General features: G+C 40.0%; 1 long non-coding RNA gene across 1 annotated transcript; it reads left to right on the top strand.

Moving 5' to 3' along the window:
• Positions 1 to 1,660: 1,660 nt before the first annotated feature.
• Positions 1,661 to 11,918, top strand: LOC114002402. The gene is made up of 4 exons (XR_003545843.2): positions 1,661 to 1,758; positions 1,845 to 1,927; positions 8,138 to 8,272; positions 11,699 to 11,918. It is a non-coding gene; the product is annotated as an uncharacterized LOC114002402 (long non-coding RNA).
• The last annotated feature ends 12,331 nt before the right edge of the window (positions 11,919 to 24,249 follow it).

The following is a 24,249-nucleotide window of genomic DNA, read 5'->3' as shown; positions in this document are numbered from 1 at the left end:
GCCTACTCACAATTTCACTCATTTTAGAAGTGCTGGACACTGTCTGGCACAACAGAGAAAATGCAAATTTAATTTTGTTGCAAGCACACCAGTCAGAGTCTGCTGTTTGATTAGAGTAGCTGGTTTCAGTCAGATTGCACACAGGTCCTTCCAGGACAACACTGCATTACCACTCCCACCAATAATTTCAAATGTAAAATAAGTAGGACAGTGAAGTCATGCTTCAAATTCACATCACTTGCATTTTTTTTAAGTAAGCTTGCAAGATTGGATAGCTAGTTCATCTTGAACAGTCACATATAAATCAAGTCATAACAACATTCAGCATCAAAACCTTTGGCAATAGAATGATCTGTTGCTTGCATACCACACACATTAAGTACTTGCAAGCTCTCTAAGTTTTTGTTCATTTTTAACAGCATGTAAATATCTTGTCTATAGTCACTAGCGTCAGCCAGTTCTCAGCAGTTCATTTTGATTGGAACCAGTTGTAGATGATGAGGAGGCAAAGAAATACTAGGTATGATCAAAAAATCAAATTCCTAAAGCTCTGAACACAATACAGCTGTTTGCAGCTTAATCTTTTCTCCAGAACCGGTTGAAACACACAAATCATAAACTATAGGAAAGATGAAACTACCATCTGGAACATCCAGTGTCCAGGAGTATTTGTACAGGTATTCTCAGTACGACCATTTCAGAGTCGGACTGCCAACATATAATTTTTGTTTAAACTTGTATGTCAAAATATAGAGCTGAAAGTGGAAGAGCAGCTCTTCGTATCAGGCCTACCGTGCTAAGATTCACTAAGGAAAACCTTAGTAAATTCTCTCTGCTTACATATTGACTAAAAAGTACTACTGATATTAGAAGGACTTACCAGCAAGCTCTGAAGCATTGAATTCCTGTTTAAGAGGCACACAGGCATACATGCAAAAGAAAAAACTCTGAATACTTAAGTTCTCCATAAAACACAAGCAAATGCTCAAACCATACATATTTTAGAGAGATTAGAGGTGGGAATTCTGGGGAAAAAGGAAGGTTGTTTTGTTTGTTTGGGGTTTCGGGGGATTGTTTTTAATTCTGACAGTTTGTTTGGTCAGGACACTGACAAGCCCGACTCCTTAAAATTAGCTTCTATTACCAGCATGAATATCTATGGACATAGACCTGGCTGAGTTCCTGTGGTGGGTTGATCAGGTGCACATCCAGCTGATCTATCACTCCCCAGCCAGACAGGGAAGAGAGTAAGATGCTTGGGATAAGGCAGTTTATTAAAGCAAAAGCAAAGTAAAAGCCTGCGCACACAAAAGCAAAGTGAAAGATAACGCAGTTTATTCTCTACTTCCCATCAGCAGCGATGGTCAGCCATTCCCGAGAAGCAGGGCTTCAGCACATGCAATGGTTCCTCAGCAGGCAGCCACTGGGGACAATGAATGCCTGCCTTCTTGCTCCTTGCCTTAGCTTTTATATCTGAGCTGACGTCATAGGGTATGGAACATCCCTTTGGTCAGTTTGGGTCAGCTGGCCTACTTGTGTCCCCTCCCAGGATCTTGCCCTCAACTGAGGAAGGAATGTTACAGTGCTGATGCCATGCTCAGTAGTAGCCAAAACACCGGTGTGTTATCAACACCCTTCTAGCTACCAATGCAAAGCACAGCACTATGAGGGCTGCTATGGGGAAATGAACTCCAGCTCAGCCAGACCCAGTACAGTTCCCTCACTAAAAATGCATAATGCTTCCACATGAGAATGCAAGTAATTTGGAAGTGTCCCTATTTCTCTCTATGTTCCAGTCTACAGAACACTATGTTTTCTGGATTCATATTCTCTTTGTCCCATAGGACAAGTCCCAAGGAAACAGCGCTTCAGGACTCTATCACTGGATTTGTTTTATCTGAGTGAGAAACTTCCAGCCTTTCTATAGGTAAGGTGGATTCCCAGCCTGGTTGGCAATCCATTTCATAAAACCAGTTTAATCACTTCCTTCAGTGCATATATTTGACTTGTAAGCATATTTTTACATCAAGGGTCTTGATAGTTATCCTCAATCCCCACAACTTTATTTAACCACACTCTAGTCATTTAACTGGCTATTTCCAACTCCCAGAAAGCATCCCTGCAAAGCAGCTGGGGTTTTCTCATGTTACTGGAATAGATACTTCAACACACAAATAACAACTCCCAGGTAGACAGGAAGAAAAGGAAACCAAAAGCCAAATCACAGCATGCTGTAACCTGCCACCATGGTCTCATCCAACAGAGTAGCAGTAACCAAATTATTTTTTTTTCTCTCCAAGCCTGTTCTGTCTGGGTGGCGAACAGCATGCAAACTTTGTCTTACCTTTCTCACAGAATCAACACCCAACAAGCACAGCACACCTGAGCATGCTTTCCTCACTACTTGCTTTCAGAAAACCTAAAGATGTTAATTTCTGTCATGGGGAGCTGTGAATATATATATCATGGGGCTTTTATTCTTCAGTCTCTTTGATACTGCCTCTCTGTACATTCATGTTTGAATATACCAATTTTTTAAAAAAATTAATTAGAAGGCTACCCTGTTGACTAGAATTCAAAAATATACAAGCACATTTCTCAAAGAGACCTCAAAGAGGCTCCTGTTAGACCCAATGAGAGCATTAGGGATGAAAATGTATTTGAAGTTTAAGCTAACTTCAGGGACTTAAAAAAAGGCAGCCAGCACAGAAAGCATGCATCTGCATGTCTTTCTTGTCTACAGTTGCCATTCTGATAGTGTGTCATGTTAGAAACACAGATAGCTAAAAAAGCAGCTATGCTATACTGGCAAAGTGCCCTGTGAGCTCAGTGCCCAGGTTTCATCTGTCATCCTCTGAAAGGCAATAAAAGTTTAGAGCTGCTTAGTAGCATCTTCCCTGACTTGCATGAAAAGATGCCAAGTAACTACTGATGATAAAAGGTATACACTTACGGAAGTCAAGTCATAGCAGAAACTTAAAATAAGGCTTGATTACCTGAACCTGTTGGAACTTTTGTTGTTTGATAAGTCATGGAGAAATCATAACATCACTTTGTCATGGTTTGAGATAGCCCCAACATCCAATTCCCTAGCTCCATTCCCCCTCCCACATCTCAACCTAATGTGAGATGGGTTTTTCCAGACAAAACACACCAGACTCAAAGTGGGGGAAAGGGAATATATTACAATGACTGTACAAATAAATACCATATCACATTATACACATGATCATAACTATCTCTACCATGACATATAGTATTTACAATGGATCAGATCTCTTCTCCCCTCCAAATAAAAGTCCAGGAGGGAAAGAAGGACAGATCCCTTCCAGTCTCTGAACAGCAGCATCTTCTGAGGCAGCAGGTTTCTTCTCATCTCATGCAGCAGCTGATAGCTGGCTTTTCTGCCAGCATCCACGAGGGAGGTATCCAAGCTCTCTCGGCCCCATCGCCTCACAACCGAGGGGTCTTCCGTGGTCTTCGTAACCCCAGACAAGGTCGTTTCACCACGTCATATCACGAAGACACAGGGGGGTCTTCGTGACGGTCTGGTATCTCTTGCAGGGCCTCTGTGCCCTGTCTCTCAGGCTGCCACCGTGGCAGCAGTGCAAGGGGGGGGAGCCAAGGTCAACTCCCCCTGCATTCCTCTCGGAGCTCTCTAGCTCCTTTCTACAGTGCATGTCGCACTTCAAGGCTCTTTCAAGTAAGAGTCCATCATCTTCCTCCTTCCAGGAGGTCTCAAAGGAGTTTTGGGGATCTGGTATCAGTCTTACCCCCAAGAACTCTGTAGCTCTCAGCTGCTGGCTCTCCTTTCCTCGACTCTCCTTCCAGGAGTCTCCTCTGCAGTGCTGCATGTTGCTTCTGCTGCTTCTTCAGTTCAGGTTCTTATCTCTGGCTCTCTGCCACTGTTTCTCTGGTCAGCGTCGGCTGCTGCTCTGTGCCCATGGAGAAAACATCTCCCGGCATACTACAGGCACCTAGCCCAGCTTTATGCTGTTCCAGGTCCCTGCAGCCCCCAGCCAGGGGCTGGGAGGGGGCCAGAGGCCCCAAGGGGCTCAGAGCCCCTACCTCGTGGCTCTACAACATGGCCACCTCTCCTACAACAACCAAACTACAACTCTTCTTTTCCGGTCTGGTTGTGGTATGTTTACATTTCTGCAGGAGCGCCCATTGGGCAGAACTTCAAAACTTCCAGGGGTTTCCACCCCTTGGGGTCTACCACTTCTCTTAGCCCCTGGGGAAAACAAGGTTCAAACCACTACACACTTAAACCCACAGATGTTTTAATAGCAGCTTCAGAGTTCAAAATTCCCTAAAGATAGAGCTGTTTCTTTTAGAGGAAGCTACAGAATATGACAAAAGATAGATGTATGCAAGTCCTTGGAACAAAGTCTGCCCATTTCTGGGCAGTACTTTTATGCCTCAAACCTGATAGAAGTGCAGTACAAAAGGTATAAACTATATTATTGTTTGAGCATTAACCTAATAGCTTCAATATTAATAGGAGTTTAACCCTACTGGAAAACAATGGGTTTGATGAAAGTAGCCTTCATCAGAGCTCTTCAGTAACACATTGGTCATCTGTCAGCTGTTCTTTAGAACAGCCAGTTTCATACAATTCTGTTTTAGCAAAGGTATGGATGGTTAAAATAAAGAAAAAAAAAAAAAAGGAGATTTTGTCTTCCCTCTTCCGATTGTCAGCACTCATGCAACATTGTTTCCAATTATAGGAAAGGAAAACATTGCAGAGAAACATCTCTCTGCAAATGCCTATTACAAACCCCCATAGTTTCAACACAGTCTGCGTTGAACCAGCCTGCCAAGAACCCCACAAGACAGTTTTGCTTTGTCATGTGGATAAGGTTCAAAGTAAAGGAAGCAGGAAAGGTGACTCCTGAGTGAGTTAGGAGGCACGTGGATCTGAACTGCTGCAACAGCCAGTAAAGATTTTCACAGCATGGATGAGGATTCAAGACTGCCGTTTTTATTTTCTTCCCCTCTCTGCCTTCCCATAGTATCCTTAAGTTTCAAAACACCCATCGCCTCAGTAGGAATACTGGTAGTTCTTCCGAATTCTAAATTCAGTGCAGACTGTAAAAAAAAAAAAACCCATGTTGTATGCTCTATAAGGGTCAAAAAATTCCCTACCTCTGAAATAAAATTTTTCAACTGTAAGTGTCAGATAGCAAAGGATTCTTTATCTTCATTGGCCACACAACTACTTTTGCACATCTGAATTTGTCTAGTGTCAGCTGTTAGCTACTTGCTTGTTATGTTTTGGACCATTATTCCATAATCCATTTAATCTGTCATTGCTCAGTGCTGCTGATTAAAGGAGCCAATCCCATCTTTCTCCTTCATATTATGGCCATTCATTCCCACTATCTCCATTGCATCAGCATTAACCAATCTAAATAACTGGGTAAGCTGAAAGCCAAATAATTGTTTGGTTTCTGCAGGTTAGGAAATTCATCTGGCAACAAACTACCTCAGTTTCACCCAGGAAGAACACAAAAACTAGAGCTGGCACCAGGGAGAGGCAGAAATAAGCAAATAGATGACAGTGGGAATGCCATTTTCAGCAGTCACACTGAATTATGGCAGAGGAAACAGATCAAGGAACCACAGTAATAATCTGCTAAATTAATCAGTGTAACACCTCAATTAGGGGAGGATGTAGAGAATTCTCTGTTAATAGAAAACTAAATCAAGACTAGATCTCCAAAACCATGTGCTTAGCTTCTTCCAAAGACACTGAAGAAACACCTGGGTAAAACACTATGGTTCGCTGTATTGCAGTGACAGTATTCTGGCTTTTAATGATCTCTTCTGGCTTTAAAATCCATTCAACTTATGTGAGCATAGTCTTAACCTGCATCAGATACACTACTGTATTAGAAATTTATCAACCCCCTAAAAGTTATTTACATTTCTTAAGAAAGAAATTTCACCTTTTACCTGTGAATTTAATCCCTGCTATGAATACCTTACGAACAGTTGTTAGCCCTCTGCAGTAACTGACAGCCAATCCTCCTCCTTCCACAGTAGGGTTGGGGGAGGGGGAAGGAAAAAAGAGAGTATCTACAACTATAGCATTACTCTTTCAGTTCTCAGCACAGACAATACCCTAACCGAAGCCACAAGTCCATTTTTCCCCATTTTAGAACAGGATGAACTTTTCATTAAATCAAAAGGTGCTCTCACTATATGATGTATGGGGTCTGCATAAACATAGATAAGGCTTCCACGTTTGTGCACCCAGTTCAGTGGTGAAATCAGGTGTAAGGGCTGCTTTATTACAGAATCACAGATTCTCAGTCAAAAATAGTACTTAAGTGTCCTTAGAATCTAAGGGGGTTTTATACTGAACTTCACACTTTTTCCTGTACTGAGTTTTTCTAAGATTCTGAAATATATTATTATGAAAAGCTGATTACAGCTTTAAGATTTACAGACACCTTGCCTCTGAGGAGGAAAAAAAAAATGAATTAAAAAAAATAAATTCAAGAACAAGGAATAGATGTTCTACAGGTTTTCACTGCCTCCTGCTGGCCTCGAAGCCAATGTCTTCCTGGGCATATGGTGTCAGGGTACCTGCCATTATTTTGCTCATGTTGCCATCAAGACAGATTCTCACAATTGAGCCCATAGAGAAAGGGTCCTGCAGTGGGCTTCCAGTTCACAGGCTCAGCACTGAGAAATAAGCAACAAGGTGCAGTGCTGTTGATCTCATCTCCCAAGTGCATGGCTGGATGATCAAACAGACCTCTGATCCTGATGGTTTTGGCACGTCAAGTTTGAAAGCAGAATAAAGGCTGAAGAGCTACTCCCATAGCTCAAGACCTATTATCTAGAGGTGTTTCAGAACTTCTGTGACTCCTGCTCTGATGCAGCCTCTTCAGTCTGACATCCCTTGGCCAGCCACAGTCCCTCTCTCAACAAGTGGCTTGAAGTGCCACTGAGGAACTGGCACAACGGTGGCATGAGCTGCCTGTTCTGAGCTGGTTCAATTAGCCTAAGTACGACATGGTATTGATGCAGTTCTACTGCTTGCAATGCACAAATTGTCTTTGCTGAAGTTAGCTCAGACCTTCATCTAACACTGCGCTATCCTGTGGTAACATACAACAAAAATTCAGGGAAAGAAAATTTTTATCACTCTCTTTTGTACACAAACACACACCTTTCAGTGAGTATCCCACAGGCACTGTTGCTATACAAGAAGATTCAGGTTCCCGAATTCCAAAGAATTCACAGCCAGTGTCTAGCACACATCAACACGAGTGTTGGTTCTTAATGTTTCATTGTAAAGGTCTTAAATGTTAAATTCTGCTATAAATCATCCAACTCTGGCAAACTTCAAACAGAAATAGACTCCTCAAAATCATTTAGTTAGGTTGTGGGCAAAGAATAAAGTTTTATTCAAACCACAGAGGCCTACAGTAAAAGGAGAACTAAGAATAAATAAACAAACCCCTTTAAATAATTGGTTTTGCCACCTGCACACAAATCCTAAGGAGTTCAGCAGGAATACCCAGTACTTCCTCACAAAACATATACAGGATTACAGTTCCAGTTTGAAAATTCATGCTATGCTGCCAGTGTCATTTGAAGGCTGTGTTTAAAGTTATTCAGCTCATTTATTTTTACACCATACCACTAGTATGAGTAGACACTCAATACATCTCTAAAAGCTCTTAAAAAATCTAACTGTGAGAAGATATCTGCTGGACTATTACACATTCTGAGAAACATGTGGGGTGGCCCTGTGAGGAAATCTCCAAGAACATGGAGCTTCTTCCTCACTATGCAGCTTCCTGCTTGAATTCAGCCCTCCAGACAACTATTTTTTCTTTCACACATGCAAACACCCTCCAGGCTCCCCAGGAAATGCCAAGTCCAATCTTTGTGGGTCTTAAAAGTCACCTGATACTTCCTTTATTGATTCTGTGAAATAAAATACCTAACACTGAGGATTTAAACGTTTCTAACAAAAACTGAAACTCCCACCTTCCACAGCCACAGAGTTCTGCAATCTCTTTTCCCATGACAGTCAATCAGGACTTTGATGAACAGTATCACAGCCAAAAGACTATTGGGTCATTTCGGTTGTCTTAGATATCCTCTTCTTTTCCAGGTCCTGCTTTCTCGAGTTGTAATACCATCAAGTACCACCCTATTTCTGGTTTGGGTGTTATGGTGTTTAGCTGTGGGATTTTTTAAATGAAGAATCAAGACAAATTCCAACAATTTTGCTAAAGTAACTATTGCTGTAAGTACACTTTGTAGTATATAAACTTCATTTAAAGACCACTCATGAATTAGAGATCTACGAAACAGAACGTTACATTCTCATCTGAGGCTAGTGGGACAAAAAAGTAAGGTATGTAAATATATATAAGGATATATTGGCATGTATTTTAATATGTAAGTCTCTGCACTATGTGATTAAAACTAGGGGTCCCAGTCTTTAACAGGTCTCCCTGACAACACAGTCACATATTACTCCAAAACATGGAAGACAACACATTGCTTTGAACCAGGACAGGTACACAAGTAACAAACACACCCAAACCTACTTAAGTCCTGCAGTGTTTACACACTATTATATATACACAGAAGAAGGAGCTTCACAAGCTGCACTCTGAAAAAGCAACATTGTGGCCTGCATTTGTAGGACTTCTCATATTTGTTGATGTTTGATCAGTGTGCATTTTATTTCTAGGCTCCAACATTCCAGATAGGGGATTTGTTTTTAAACCACTGAGCTGAGCTAAATTCAGCTCTAATTATCCTCCCTCCCTCCCTCCTCCCCCGCCCTGAGAAAATCAATTCAGTTCTTTAAATTTAATTTTTATCATATCTGATTAACCATAAGGCAAATACTACCATTTACAAAAGATCAAGCAAAACTCAGAGTTATGTTTGAGACTGTAGCAAGTCCTTGCTTTTTCCAAGAAAATCGCATATGGAGAGCAGAAGAGTTCTTGCACATCAACCAGAGCATATATCCTTCTGATGGAAATGACTTAAACTCAGTAAACTTAATTTTGAGATCAGAATTTGTATACATTGTGCCTATTTGTAGATTATAGTGTCCCTCTGCTCATTTAAGGCAGTTATCTATGAGGTATATCGCTTCTAGTTCTAAGGGTACAGAGGCTTCTTCTAAATCTTAGTCTCTCTCTCTTTTTTAAACATTTAAGAAAAAACTCTTTAAGTATTAGGCAAAATGCAGAAACTTTACCTCAAAAGACTAATTCAATCAGGCACACTACACAAGGATACCATGCAATCTATTTGCAGTATCTCTGTAACTATGCAGCTGCAAACATATGATCCCCTCCCAACACAAAGGCAAAGATTGGGAAACTAAAAATGGAAGTCTGCTCTAAAAGAAAGGGTTATATATAAAAGATTTTTTTTCCATCTTGGTTCTGGGTTTTATCCAAAAGAGAATGATCAGTCCCTCATTTCTTATTTATCACAATCCTGCACGAGCAAGATCCCCCATGGCATTTGGGTATAGTCTCTAAACACAAAGAGGAAATGGTCCAGAGAATTTCATTCATCTCAGTATCTTTAGCTGTCCAAAAGTCAGCATCTAATCTAAACTAGACATCTAGGCTGCCTCAACAGAGAAAGAAGTATCTCCAGACGGTGATTCATCTCACCATAAAAGTAATATTTCAGCTGGGATGGGGGGAACGACCTGCAGAGGTAACTGGAGGGTATGATTGCTCTTTCCTGACCAGAAAAGGGGCCTTCCTAATGAGCATTCACAAACACTTAAACAGTTGAAATCACAGAATTACATCTCCACATGGCTCTACATCACAAACACAAGATGTTTACATCCAAGCAAGCTTAAAACTAGGTAGCTGAGGGGCTGACAACACCCCTATCACAATAAAACACCACATACGGGCACTATAAAGTTAGGCCTAAGAGCTCATATTGTCAGTCCATGTGGTGCTCTACCCATAGATGGATTGCTGTTTCTTTGTAAAATAGTTCAGGCCTGTTTGCCTAGGCCACCATCGTCACTGCCATGACTAATACAGAGGTTACAACACCTTGTCCACAAAGTCCTGTAAAGCAGCAGAGGCCTGTGGTTATTCAGTTATTTGGCTATCCTGCTGCAGAAGAGCATGAATACAATGGACCACTGTTGACTAATAAACAAGCCCCTCACCTGCCATTTGTGGGCTGATCTTCAGAGCATTAAGAACAGCAGCCTTCTCAGTCTGTCCTCCAACAATCCAGCTGCAAAGAGGCCTCCTGTTTAAGGTATACTCTTCTGACAGGTTCCTTTTCCTCACCACATTCAGTAACCTGTGGCCTGAACTGATAGCTTTTCCTCCAGTGAGCTCATTCTATAAAAAGAACAGGATTTTTATTTCCTACCACAAAGAGCAATCAAGCAAAGTATTTGACATGCTCATCCATTTAACAAAAGAGACATTATTTCCAAATATCACCTTCCCATCCTGAAACCCTATTACTAAAACTGCTGCTATGATCTGTAATTAAAAAATGCCTGTATCTGCTGAGGAACTGGTTACACAAACTGTCACAAACACAGACAGTAAACAGGAGTGCTCTTAGGGACATTTAAATAAATCCATGAGCATTGGGTAAACTTGACCTCTCAGAAGAAAAGCAATGAAATGTGAAATTGGCACAGCTCAACAGCAACTGGAAGGCATTGCCAAACTGAAGCTTTCATTTTCACCTACAGAAGCATGCAGATTCAGTAGTGTAGAATTACTCTTTAACAGTAGCATCTGATAGTTGCTTGATAGTTCAGCCTCTTAAAAAAAACGTCAAGAATCTCCATCATTTAGGCAGACTTGATGCAACAAAGACTCTAACGTCCCCCGAGGAGGAGGACATTGGGTTTGAGAGGCATTGGGGTAAAAAAACGGAACTTTCATCAGGTTATGGTGTTGCTATTACTGAAAACTCTGTCTTTCAGCATTATGAAGTTGACATGTTTCACAAGCACAGTGTTCAAATTGAACAAAATATGGGAAAAAGAATAAAAATTATTTTTAAACATTTAGATAATGTTTCCAAGAGATCCTTGAAGATCAAAGGCAGAAGTCAGCTGGACCAGTTGTGCAGCACACTCAGTACAGGCTTCAAAGCTCAGAAATCCAGAAGTTGCACAACTGGAAGTTAAATTTGATTTATTCAGCAGCATTGTACTGGGAGGAGCACAGCAGTTTCTCAGTATTTCATAATAGGAACTCTTCTTTATTCATTCTGCCTAATTATATACTGACACTGGAAAATTACATTATGAGGGTAGTAACTTCTCTAAATAATTGTCAGTCAAAGACATTCTGCAATGCTCTGTGATGTCTTCCAAAGCAGGCTATTCAAAGACTGGAGACAGACTTTTATGCCAGAAAAATTGGTTCATATATGATTGAGGCATTTTGTTTTCTTCAGCTTTGCATTATAAAAGCAGCTGCAACACCTGTTGGTCTAAGACATCTCATATGTGTTTCATTTATAATTTGGATCAGTCACTGGAAATCTGACCCTGACACTAAAACTGAGATATGAAAACTGGCCAGAGTTAAGAGCGTTTGTGTTTGGCTTGCTTGGAGTTAACAGAATGTTTTCTTTGTCTAAGAAACTAGACAAAAGTTGCATTTTAGGTCTCAAACCCTTGGGTCTTATCTTGCAGTTTAACCATTGAACTGAACTAATCCAGACTCACTACACTGCTTGGGACACTGGGGACTGGACTCCAAGAGCTGGCCACATGATGCTCATGATACACTGCTCAGATAGGAGAGGAGTAGGAGGTTGGATGAGTTCATCTGAGAAAACATGGGATTGAGGAATGGACACAGCCAGCTACTGAGGTACCAAAGACTATTAGCAATACAGCAATTAAACAAAATAACTACGATGTTTCAAGCTTTACATGCTAGGGAGACTCTGACCTAGTCAAATTTTCAAGGCTATCCATCATTTGATATTCTGATCTTTAGTAGGAATGGAGGAATGAACACGCAGTAAAGACCCTGAAATCTCTCTCACCTGTATATCTGAATACTCAGATTTTTCAAGATCAGCCCTTAATATTGGAAAGCATCAAGTAAGAATTTAAAGAGTAGAAGAGTCAACCACCCTCAATCTTCCAAATCAACAAAAGAGAATTTCCACAGAATTGTACCTAATAAGCATCTAATGCCAAGCCTGGTTCTAGTTACAGTCCCTCACTTTAACATTTCTGTGATAGCATGCAGCAGATTTTCTGACATGTACTAGTATATATAGCAACTACTCTGTCAAGACTGCCTTGAAAGGAAAAGTAAAAATCCTGCTCTCACTCTTGCTTGAAATACTGTCCTCCTGAGATGCTATTCCAGATTTGATGGTGAAAAAAAAGAGTGCATCTGAAAGGTTTTGTGGAAAAACATAATGGTGGCCATTTAAAAGCAAACAGAGAAGGAGCTGTCTTTCTTTTTCCCTAGTAATCATTAGCCATTCAGTTACAGACTCCTCCAAAACCGTACTGTACAGGTGAACACTTTTTACCTCGCTGATAGAAACAGCAGGATGCATTTTGTCTATATACATAAAATCTGTGAATGGGTATGCAGGGCCACACTCTTTTCTTCTTTTAGAGTAAGATTTCCAGATTCTAATATTTAAAAAAAAAAAAAAAAGGCAAGCATATAATATTCTTGCCCAATTTGATATTCTTATCTTTCCCTCATGGAATCATCCTTTAAATAAAACCTTTTCATCCCATGCTTCACAGCACATCTGTTCAATTCTCCTTGGTCCCCATGACACACAATGATGCTCCAGCAATACTCTGGGCATGATGTGATAATATACTGGCATAGGTCCTTGAAAGAATAAACAAAGCAGCGTAAGCATACTTTCTGTTTACTTGAATGGGAAGATTAGCTCAGTACTAGATCTTCTGGCTGTGCTGACTAATTGTGATTTGCTCATCTGTGCAGATTTTCTAAGGAAGTTCCTACTATGCACGATACACTGAAACTGCTCAACAACAAACATGAACTGAGATTATGCCAGTATGTTGTTTGATCCCATATTATCTCACACAGACTAAACTCCTAGTGACTTCAAATGAAAGTTTACCTCAACTGCACATTTCTGGCCAATGCTTGTCCTCAAACACAATTGTAAAACATGATAAAAATGAAGTTGCAAAGGACATAGGATAAAGATGAAAACAATTCTATCAACCTTTTTTTGATAACTTTTTTTTTGGCAAAAGATAAAAGTGATTCCACACATATGAGATAGAAAGAATAATCAAACCTGCAGACTAAAATATCTTATATACCCACACCTTTTTGAAGATAACTCAGTGATAGTCATTTCAGCCATTGCCGCCTTCTTGTAATATACCCTGGTTTAATTACTGAGAATAGAAAACTTCTGATTATCCTGCATTAGGGGAATCACACCAAAATGCAGCTGCTTTATGGTCAGTTTTCCATTTCTATCATTTCTCTGAGCATCTGTGCACAATGTTAGTGATTATGAGTTGTACTATTCATTCCCCAGCAGGAGAAACAGTGCCAGAAATTCTGCTGTGTATTTTGCTTGGCAAAAAATAGAACTCCCTCTGGAAAAAGAAAAGGGAATGAAAGCACAAAAAAAAAAAAATGTACCTGAGTCTGTTACAATTTTTGTTCTTGTTCAGGTTTCCAAGTGCAAGCAGGTGAAAGCAAGTCTTGTACAGTTCAAACATTAGGACAGAACAATAGGAGGATTTAAGTGTGGCCATACACTGTGATATGGCATAACTCTAACAAGCTGACAGACAACATTTCTGGGTAATTTTACTTTTCTCCCCAGTCTTCAAACTACTTGAACATTGGAGTAAAAAAATCAAATAACATATGTTTTTCTCTCTGATTTAAGGTTTTGAAAAGATCTGAGGATTCATTTTAAATTTCTGTCAGAGAACTTCAAACAAAGAAAATATTTTTGGACCATAGTGCTTAGCAATGAAACTACCTAGTGACAGATAATGGAAAAAATATCTTCTTTTTTAAAATCAGAGTACAGCAGTGACCATGTAACAGTTATTTATGCTACTTTTCATATTAATTGTAGAGATATTTCTGTAAAGACAGTATGGAATTTTTTTCTGTTTTATCAGAGTCCAAATTTTCAGACCAGTTTGTGGAAAGAAAATTGTCAGAGACACTGCGTGACCATTTACGGGTTTATAAGTATCCTCTACTAAAGCCAATCACGCTTCTTCAATTTAAAAATGTAGTAAGATCCCTATGGTGACAGGTGTAGCATACAGTAATGGACCCTATTCTTCCTTTATTTCCTATAAAAGAATTTTCAACAGAAGCTAAAGCTCCCTGTATATAGCGCTCTGATGAAATACACCGCCAATAAACACACTTCTTCCAGCCAGCAGCAATTTTAGATTTCCTTGTAGTGTATTATCTTTCTTCAAGATTCTTGTATGCTTGTTTTTATGTATCTTGTATGCTGTTTTATGCATCTTGTATGCTGTTTTATGCTTTCTTTCAAACACACGGCAGCAATGGGACAACAGATTTCAAACCTGCACACCTTGGATAACCTAGTGTACTCTCATAGGATCATTGCAATAAAAAACTGAACGGCAAAACCCCTGTTCCATGGAGTCCACCTCTGCTGCTGCAGGAAGAGAGTAAAGTCACCAGGGAGCATCAGTCCAGCATGGCTAGGCAGCAAATCCCATGGGTATGAGGGGGCATAGGGAACCATGGCTGCCCTGATTTCTACCTGGATTCAAAGGAGCATTCACACAGGCTCAAAACAGGGCAACTCAAATGACAGCATAAAGACAAAATTGACTTCTGTCCTCCCCATAGGGAAAACCTGGTCAGCCTTAAGAATGAGAGGACTCAGTTTTTAGTCTTTTTAATTAGCTGTTTTTCCTCAGTACCCTTTTAATTATTTTTACATGGTACCCGCAAGGGAGGCTGCATGGAATTCATTTTTCTTTAGGGAAGAGAGATCTTGGGGCACCTGGCAGCATCCTTCTAGTTTGCTTTCTCTGAGACTGGTCTCTTTACCCATAGAATCAGGCAGGACCATGGGAGTTAATAAGCAGCTGGCCAGATGGTGCCTGTCCAAAGGTGTTGACTTTGTAGGCAACTGCAACTTCTCTTTGGGAATAAATCACTGATACAGGAGAGCCAGCCTGCATTTCAATCAAGTACAAGCAGGCAGACTATTAGTGGAGATAATTACCTTGCTTTTTTGCCTTTTTTTTTTTCCCCTTCTCCTTCCCCCTCCCCCTCCCTTCTCCAAAACCAGTAGATACAGACCTGGGAAGTGAGAAACAGAGGATTCACAGGGCTAAAAGGAACATTCTTCTAAACATCATAAGCAGAAAGCTAAGTGTTATTTATTCAGATGCTGCCAGCAATTACACCCCCAGTGCTGAGATAATGCCTGTGTAAAAATGAAATGGCATACAACAATAAAAGCTTCTGATGTCCCACCTTAAAGACAACTTAAAGGCATACATTATTGGTTTTCGTTAATCAGGCCACTCTTGTGGCCTTGTGACCATTACCATAAGACAGTTCAAGTGCTGATAATGCAACCTTGGACCAGCACCAACCATGCTACTACTGTCTCAACTAACATCATGTTCACATTCCAATACAGAAAATGTTTCAATGAGGCTTAGGTCTGAAGGAGAAATCTACTGAACATCAAAACTTACAATGTCACTGAGTCTAATTTAACATCAGGAAAACATCTACATGATTACAAAAGTATATTTTTGTCAGAGTATTAAGTAAATAGGATAAGACTGTTGATTTTTTTCCCCTCAGAAAAATACGACAATTAACATAGTAAATAGGAGTCTGAGTTTGTTTTCCTTTTTTTACCACACACACCACACTACCACAAACTACCTAGTCACTTCTCCTATAGCCCCTCCTCTACCTCTCTAAAAGACATAATACAAGTTATGTTAGTGTAGTGTCTTTGGGCTATGGACCCTAATCATCTTCAATAATCGAAGCTACCAAGAAACTCAACACTAGTGTGCTGATAGAGTCAAAATAAGGACCTGCTTAAACTTTCTTTACCCATTCTTTGAAATAATGTGGAACTATTTTGTTCTTCCAGAAAGTTTCCCCTGCCTGTAAACCCATGCTTTCTTTCAGAAAGCTTCCTTTTTAGGCAACACTAGCATCTCTTCCAGCTATCCCACTGATACCACTCCACAAAAGGTGTGTGCATTTGGAGAGATGACAGGTGAGTTCTCTCAGACCTGCAGCCATCAAATCCTAACAGTACATAAGCCCCTTTCTTCCATCCTGAACCACAACCATGTAAGCTTGCTATACTTTTATTGTTGTTAAGAAAATAGATCAATTAAATAGTCCAGGGCTAGCATATTTGTTGCACTCAGGTAGTGGGAAGCAATTGACTGCTCTTTACTACCTGAAAGGACTTTTGGAATTGGAAACTTCTGGGCAAGAGCAGGTTCTTTAAAAATGGCTCTGACAGTATAGGGGCCAACAGAGGAACACAATGGCTATGATGTATTCCAAAGTCACACTGTTTCCTGCTGCATCATGTATCTAAGTTCCCACATGCAGAACCTAACTGCAGTACACACATCCTTCTAGGAGGAAAAGAAAAAAGACGAAGATCAAAAAAAAAAAAAGGCTTCCTCCTTAAGTGTCTTGGTGAACAGGTTCATTGCACAGTCAGTGCAAGGACTGAAATCCAGACTATTTATAAATCCTAATTTAAAAGGTTTTTTTTTTTTGCACATTACTAGGCCAATATGAATAGCCTTTTCAGATTCTTCACTGAGGAGTGCAAACTGAAAGCTGCTTTGTAGTCCCCATGTTTCTCATGCAAGATTCATACTAGGTAAACAATTAAATTATCAACATTGCATTATGTCCAAAAGTGCCACCAGTTAGAATAGAGTTACAGAGAATGTTCCTACACTGAATACAGAAAATATTTTCTGCAATGTCAAGTAAATTCTCCATGCAGATGACCTATGAATAGCAGCATTTGTGAAAAGCACAAAACCAGGAAAACCACTAGCACACTTTTCTATGCTTTCATGCCCTGACACTTCTCTCACCATACTATCCTCCTTTCCCATCTGTGTAATGCCAATCATAGTATAAAAATTCAACTGTAGATAGATCCTTGGAGTCCACATAACAGAAGTTTTGCATGACTGCATTAATTTCTAAGTTACAAATCTGTGATTTGTCTTCTTCCTTCCCAACTCTGACAAATGGACGTCATATGTTCACTAATGCCATTCTCTCCATTTAAAATCCCATACAGATTTATCTGCTGTCTTTCTGTTTTCAACTATATCCCTAACACAATGGGTTGCAGCCTTTAAATAACAAAATTAAAGCATTTAAAAAAAAAAATCACACAGAGAAAAGTATTAGATAAAAAAAAAACCTGCAGTAAAACTTACGCTCATCAGCTTTTCATCCTCTGCTGTTCTCCTTTTTTAACATTTCAATGACTCCCCAACTTAAAAAGCAGTATGGATGCAGACCACCAGGTTTGCATCTTCATGTGATTGAGGTAATGTCTCCGCTTCGTTTATGCACTCTGCCATAACATACACGTACAAATAGCACAACAGGATTAATCTGCCCACCTCTGACATCATGTGCATTATAGAATTACTGACTCACAGACTCATTCAGGTGGGAAAAAACCTCAAGAAGACTGTAATCCAACCACCTGCTCCAAAGGTCAGCTAAAATCAAACCCACTTACTCAGGGGTTTATCCAGTTGAGTCTTGAAAGCCTGCAGGGACAGAGGTTCCACATCACTTCTAAGGAATCTATTCCATTTCTTGAGTGTTCTCATAGAGAAGGTGATTTCCTCAGAGACAGTCCATGGCAATGGTTGTCACTCACCTCCTCCTACATCTATGCAGAGATTTGCTCCAAGAGGACTCCCTTCGTGCTTTTCCCCCACAGAGTGAAGACAGGCTGATGAGCCTGCAGTTCCCTATACTGCACTTTTGACCTTTCCTGGAGATAGGTACAATGTTTGGCTTCCTCCAGCCACCAGGGCTCCTCCCCAGTCTCCACGACCATTCAAAGACAACAGCCTTTGCTCAGACATGAGCTGGCTCTCTTAGCAGTCTTGAATGCAGGCGATTCTTTCCCATTGACTTGAAAGTTCTCCCAAGTACTCCCTGATGCAGTCCTTGTCCCCTGATGGGGCTCCTTGGCCTTCTTGAACTCTTTCACTAAGAACAGAGGCCTGTGAAGCCTCATTAGTGAAGACTGAGGCACAAGAGACACAAGTACCTCAGGCTTACCTATGCCACTAATTGAAGCATCCCACTCAGCAGCAAGCCCAGTTTCCTTGTTCAGCCTTTTCCTACTAAATGAGCGAGGGGGCTGCCTGGTGCTTTGTTGCCAGCCGTGGTCAAACCATGACACTTCTCCAGCAGATTTTGGAGGGGTTCAGCCTGTGAACCAGAGACTTCCTCATGTTGCCTGGAGTCTTTGTAGGATTCCTTCTCATCAGATGATAATCTGGACCAAACTCCTATAGTGGTCTATTTGTTTATCACAAGACACAAGCTCTCAATCTGCCTGTCCTCTGTCTCGCAAAGAGTTTAATATATTAAAACTGCTCCTTCACTTAGAGGGAAACAACCTCAATTCTTGTCTTTCCATCTTTGTGGAAGAACATGTATCCATTCATTTTGGCATTTGTCATCCAAGCTGCCACACCACACTGAAGTTATTTGAAGAGTGTTGGAGCTGCATGACTACACACAGAGTTCATCCGGCATAACCATATCTGAGGTCACTCTTGTAACTATCACCCTGCACCCTTTATTTCTCAGCCCTGTCTACCATTTCCCCACTGTTTACAGATTTCTTCACCAGGTTTTCCAGTCTGTTGGTAGAGTTGCTCTTGTCCAACTTAGCCAATCCTTTCCCAACAGTCCTCAAATGTCAGAGATTTCTACAACTGCAAAAGACAAATTCCTCTCAAAGACTCCAGTTGCACAGCCAGATGTCCACTCATAGAATCCTTCAACTCCTCCCCAAGCCTTTTGCCTTCACAGACAAACACACATGGAGCCACGCACCCCCCAACCTTGTTCCAGAACCTTGTGGCTATTCTTGGTACACTCAGCATAACCCTGGCAGTACCAGTGGTGCTCAGATGGATATGCAGCAGGAGGTCAAAAAAGACAGACAAGCCTCAGCAGACTCTCTGCTTTATCCTGAGTTTAGGTACCTGGTAAACAGCGAACCCCCAAAAGACTTCAGATCAGTACAGTAGACAGGTGCCTCCATCCCATACATGAGAGATTCTCCAGCAAATATCACCCTTCTCTTTCCCTTTGTGCAGAAACTTAGTTGAAGTTAAGCTGTGTCTGACACCTCCCCAGAAGGCCATATTTTCAGGGGACTAAGCCTGTTCTGTAACTACAGCATAAGCCTGCTGCAGGTGCAGAATTTCAGGGTTTTGGGAGAGTATTCCAGAATAGTACAGAAGATAAGCAACCGATTAAATGAAAGAAGTATTTGCCTTAATAAAGCTGTTTAAAATAAATAAATTCATATATTTGTATAGGGAGCTCAAAGGATAAAAGTATTTACTCAAAAGACAAAACATTTGCAACTTCCAAGAGCATGCACAAATCTCACCCAATGAGAGACTGCAAGAACAGTAATATAAGGGATTCCCCCACCTGAAAGAGTTTTAGTAATCACTGTTCGTGTTCCAAGCTTCATACACCATTTAGGAAGAGCATTTCCCCCATCTTGCAACAAGTCATACACAATTGGTTTGTTACACCTCAACAGCCCCCTTCCAAATAACACTGGTATAATCATTTGTTTGTAACGAATTTCTATGGGTACAACAGACTGGAACAAAGCAAACACTCTGCAGTTATAAACAGTGATTGAAGCCCTCAGCTCAATCCATCATGGTCACGTTTAGTGTTGAAGCTTTTTCCACAGCAGCAGTGATATCTCACATTGCCCCTACCACCATTAACTATGATCAAAACTATATAGAAACAAATTATTTAAAACATGTCATTTTATACTGGACCAGAGACATTGAAATTTTATACCAGATCTGGTCATGTTATAGACCAGAACTAATTTCCAAAAGTCTAGGAATTAAACTGCTACCAGAACTATACTTTTACACCCTTCACCTCAGACAGTAACGAACACTATATTATCTCCCAATGACATTGAAGTACTCCTTATGCTTTCTAACTAACCATAATCATCTGTGAATACCAGATTTAATTGCAAATTCCTCCAGCAAACTGTTCAACCCTTAACAAGCACATCTAGATAAGCCATGGAATTTTAGTGTGGATATTCTTGGCTGCCTGTTATCCAAGGTATAGGTGACATTTTTAGGGCAAAATAATTACAAACAATTGCACCCTTGTTCCTATGCCTATTCTTACACTTATTTAGTAGACAATGTGTATTGGGTCTGGCTGAGATGGAGTTCATTTCCCCACAGCAGTATTCATTGTGCTGCGCTTTGTATTGGTGGCTAGAAAGCATTGGTAACACACCAGTGCTTTGGCTACTGCAGCGCTGGCACAGCATCAGTGCTGTCTTTCCAACATTCGCCACCACTACCAGTAGGCTGGGGGGGAGGCAATATCTTGGGAGGGGAGACAGCCAGGAGAGCTGACCAAAAGGGATATTCCATACCATATGACATCAGCTCAGATACAAAAGCTAAGAAAAAGGGGGAGGAAATGGGAGGCATTTGTTATTTACAACATTTGCCTTCCAGAGCAAACCATGCTCAGCACTGTTATACGTGCTGAAGTCCTGCTTCCTCAGAAGTGAATGGACATCATTTGCCGACGGGAAGTAGAGAATAAAATATTTGTGGGTGGGTTTTTTTTTTCCTTTGCTTGCATGTGCACAATCTGCCTTTATCTTGACATATCAGGGTTTTTTATACCCCATTTTCTCCAGAATGATCCAAAAGGTCAAAGATCTGGTCTGAGAGTGGAGATCATATAAGACAACCATTGGTATGGCATTTTCAGCTAAAGCACAGACTAGAAGGATTCTGCTTATCTGTTTGTATATCAGTTTCAACCTGTACAGGAATATCAATTACTTTTCAAGGATAGTCCTCACCTTGCTGTTTCAAAAGTGAGGAGTGATAACAGCGTATGTTGATTTTCTTATCTTTCTCACAAAAAGTTACAATTTAAAATAAACACTAACCTTGCATCTCACAGAGAAAAGGACATTTATTTACCAGAGTTTTTGAAGGTGTGAAATTCAATTTAATAATAACAACAGGTATATTAAATAACAAAGCTTTAGAAAATATATATAATTAGGTGAGAACGTAGTAATTTAAGCAGATATTTCTATTGAATCTTTGCTAGACTCCATGCTTGTCACCAAATTAGATGCTGTCCCATGGTATGCATTATAAATGAGGCAATTCATTTCATGAGGTTTATAGCCAGTGACTGGAATTATAATCAACAATATACATTAGTATCTTCTAATATTTACAAGATTTTGGAGCCTATTATGATTTCATGTTAGCTTCACATGACAGTAACTCCCCTGTCTTTGTACAGACTCCTGGTTTATGCTGGGGTACATTAGAATAGAGTCTTTAAATTTATATGAAGCATTTTGGGGCTCAAATATGTTTTTAAGATACACACTATTGCCAGATCATTTGCATACTACAAGGCATTTGCCAAAAGCAGAATGGTGGGATTATTTGGGGTTTTTTTAATGGCTATCATCATTTACAAATTGCAATCCTTCCATTTACCTAAAGCTGAAGGTCATTTACTCCCTTAGCCCCCAGAAACAGCAAAGGAATGAAATTATTTCTTTCCTTTTTGAAGCTACGCACTGTAATACATACAGCAATCCTGGCTCTCTTCTGTAAGTTTGATTTTAAAAAAAACTCTAAATACATATTTTCTTACATCTACCATTGAATCATACCAAGAAGTTTCTCCATTTCTCTCAGGAGAAAATGCCCCCGCCTCCAACGGCTGTAATCATTTAAAATGCATCACAGTCATCTTATCCCATAGGTATCCACAGATTTTTACCATACATATCAGGTGCATTCTCTATTTGCATGTCAAAGAAATAGTAAAATTATATCTCAAGTTCCACAAAAGAAGAAAGAACTTCTACAAAGTCTGCATCCATACAGAAACTTGTGGGGAAAAATTGTCTTATATGCAACAAATTTAGGCATGGGGTTGTATCTACAGCTACTGAAAAGCAGGGTTTCTCGTTCCCAGGAAATGCCAGACTTCAGGACAAGCAAGACTAAAATATGGAAGTATTAGTCTCTCTACAAACCAGAAACATAAAGAAGAATTCAGTCAGATTGCCCAGGGAAGACTTCCTGTACTCTGCAGAGTCTCAGTGAAACTAAGCCTTGCTAATTTTCCTTCTTCTCCTTTAATATCTGCTATTACATTAAATATTATTCTTGATTTTCATGATCAGTACATAGGTTCTCTATTATCTACAGCTTTTAATTGGCCCCATTAGGCACACTGTCCCAGAATCACTAACCTTAGGAACACTTCCCAGGTATGCCATTCCTCAATGGCAAATCCTGCCTCTGAGATCCCTCGATCTCCAAGGTCTCTTCTATAGAGACAAGGCCAAGCCCATGCAAAAACCCATCTCATTTGATTCCTGGTGTGGGAGCATAAAGCGTGGAAATTCCTGTTGAGCTATCCAATACAGTAGCTCTGTAAAGCTTCGCCACCCCTAAGAGAGTCTGCTTAGTAAGTTTGCTGCACAGCAACACAATCTGGAATCCTAACAAGCAGAGTGTCACAAGACTGACAATGCAAGTCCTTCAAGATCCTCAGCTCAAAAGCAGAACTAACAACAGGACAATTCTGACCTTAACACCACAAGAGTTCATGTCAATCCTTTCGCAGATCCTGCTGAACAGAAATCCCACTGTTCTAGAAGTGTTGCAAAGAAAACAGTCCAGGCTTAAGAAGGTGACATTCTTCTGGACACATCCAGTTTCTTCTGTTTATCTCTAAATATATGTCCACACTTGGCACCATCTTGCCTCAGCATGTCACTTTCTGCACATTGATCCACCATGCTGATTAGAAGAGAGAAGGACATAAACTTTTGCAAACAGGAAAAAGTTTTCCAACAGATAACCAGGAACTGAGCTGAACTACACACAGTGTTCAACTAAGTTCCAGTCAAAGCTTTCAGGTATAGGACTGGTTATTACATACAACTGGGAGACAAGGAACAACATGAACAACATTCAGTTGTTACTTGGGGATTATAATAAATCCCGTATGTTTCAACCATTAATCATATTCTTACTAAGACTGTCAATACAATGTATTATCAGGAAAGCTGGAAGCATAGGGAAGCATTCTAATCTCTGAAGAGTCTTTTGACTTCATGGGATATTAAAATAGCTTCACAGGTATGAAAAGAAGGCATAGCAGAACCAAAAAAAAAGTTAAAATATTTGTATGATTGCAAGTAATTATATTGTCTAGGCTACTGAAATATGTGGAAACATCTAACTAGAAAAAGATATCAATTGTGTTTCTCTTCTTGTTACAATAAGCATAAATCTAGAGTACTGACACTGAAGTCAGAGTTTTTGCATAGCAGTGCCAAAACAGCACAAGTGTACCACTATCTTACCAAAATCCTTTAACTTCTCCTGTCTTGAAAGCTACAGTTGAGAAATAAAAATAAACTACTCCATAATCACATAGTAGAAATTCATAATGATGTCAACCTTTTACAGTGAGAATATGAAGGGCAAGATTTACTCAGCATGAAGACACAAAGATAGGGAAAAAGCATAGTAAGGGACGATCAACAAGACAGAAGAAACCATAAGTTTCTTGACATAAGAAACCATAAGTCATAAGCCAACTCAGTACATCCATTTCATTCATAAGCCAACTCAGTACATCCAGGACAAGAGAAAGAATAAATATTTCTGCTTTTAAAGAAATCTTTGCAGCAAGCCCATGACCAGTCTGAAACAGGATGAATATAAAAAACACTGAAATTTCATACTTAAAATAAACATGAAATGTCAGTTGATCAGGAAAATACAGAAGCTGTTAAACCATGAGCCAAGCAAAACAACCCTCTCCTTCAAGCCAGAGATTTAGGGGGAATGGGAAAAAAACCCCATGATTT

Source organism: Pipra filicauda, unplaced genomic scaffold (genome assembly GCF_003945595.2).
Source record: "Pipra filicauda isolate LSUMZ 115617 unplaced genomic scaffold, ASM394559v2 scaffold49_size4853605_pilon, whole genome shotgun sequence".
Taxonomy (NCBI): Eukaryota; Metazoa; Chordata; class Aves; order Passeriformes; family Pipridae; genus Pipra; species Pipra filicauda.
Note: the sequence above shows the minus strand (reverse complement) of the source record. Positions and strands in the feature narration are given on the sequence as shown.